Consider the following 1,473-nt stretch of genomic DNA (forward strand, 5'->3'; position numbering starts at 1 on the left):
TCAGGATAGATGCTCAATAAACAGGTGAGCTCTGTGAAAGAGAGGAATCTAGGGCTTTGGATAGGGTCTGCCCCAGTGTAGAGACAAAGGGATGTGGAGGTAATGTCCTTGGGAGTGAGGTGAGGGGACGATCTGTGATAGCCAGTGTGGTGTGGAGTGTTGGACTAGGACCTAGGAGACCCAAGTTCAAATCCATACCCCATCTTTAAGCTTACTTTGGGCCAATCACCACCTCTCAGCCTACCTACCTCGCAGGGTTGTTGTGAGGATAAAATGGAGAGGAAGAGAACTATGTGTAGCTCCTTGCAGGAAGGTGGGATAAAAATGCAGTAAGTAGGACAGAACCAACTGGAAGGGAAGATTAATCTTGGGTAGTTTATACAGGGTTTTTTTTGGGGGGGTCTTATTGATTTGCACTTTGTGAAACTGAAGCATGGTAAATGCTTCATGTCAGCAGGATGGAAGGGGGAGAACTGTTGTCAAAGTGTAAACTGTCCTCAGCCTTTGGAACAGGGTGGAACTTCTTTTTTTAAAAAATAAATAAAATAATAATCTAAGTAGAACATTATAGTAGAGGAGAGCCTCAAGCACCCTCATTACGGACAGCAATTCACTAACCCACAACAGAACCTCAAAGATAAGGAAAAAGCTTCCAGGGTTCACAGCAAGCTCTCTTCACACCGCCTCACATGCCCCTCTGATTTTCTTTTTTTATGCACAGAATTTAAAGGCCCAACCTTCGTTTGGGGGATGGGGGTCTGTCCCAAATGGTTCTCTCATTCCAGGGATGATCTCTGCATCTAGAAACCATATTTTTTTTTAAAAAAATCAGCCCCCATAAAAGGGCACCAACTGAACATCCCTGGCAAATTGACGTGAAATTCCCTTAACATAGGATATAGCTGGCAAATAACAGTGTAACTGTCTGGGTATGTGTTTGCAGCACAAAGAGAGTTTGGGGATATTGGCTTTCAGCCCTTCAGCACAGGGCCGGATTTAGGTTTGATGAGGCCCTAAGCTACTGAAAGTAATAGGGCCCTTTATATGTCCAGCTGTCCTTTGTCAACAACAAATTGTCGCTGTTTTTTTGTGTTGAATACCGTATATGCTATATGGTAATTTGTGGACCTAATAGGTATCTAAAGCCATAATGGGATCAAAATAAATAAATTATGTATTACATGAAATCAAACAGTAGGCATAAGACTCATCCCCTTAGTCTATGCTGCCTGATCAGTCTACAAGCACTCTTTAATATTAGATAACAGGTATAACAGCTTGACCTACATTCAACTGTGCTGCACTGCAGTCTGCAGCTGCATTCTCCATGTTGCCATGCAACCAGTCCATGCAGAATATAGGCACCCTATATATAGAAATGAGCAAACCAGTGGTATTTTAGGGAGCAGGCTAGCAGGCGGGGCCCATTACTTACATCATAAGAGCCTACACAACACAAAACACTGTTGCATT

This window comes from Podarcis filfolensis (assembly GCF_964270895.1).
Source record: "Podarcis filfolensis genome assembly, chromosome: 8".
NCBI lineage: Eukaryota > Metazoa > Chordata > Lepidosauria > Squamata > Lacertidae > Podarcis > Podarcis filfolensis.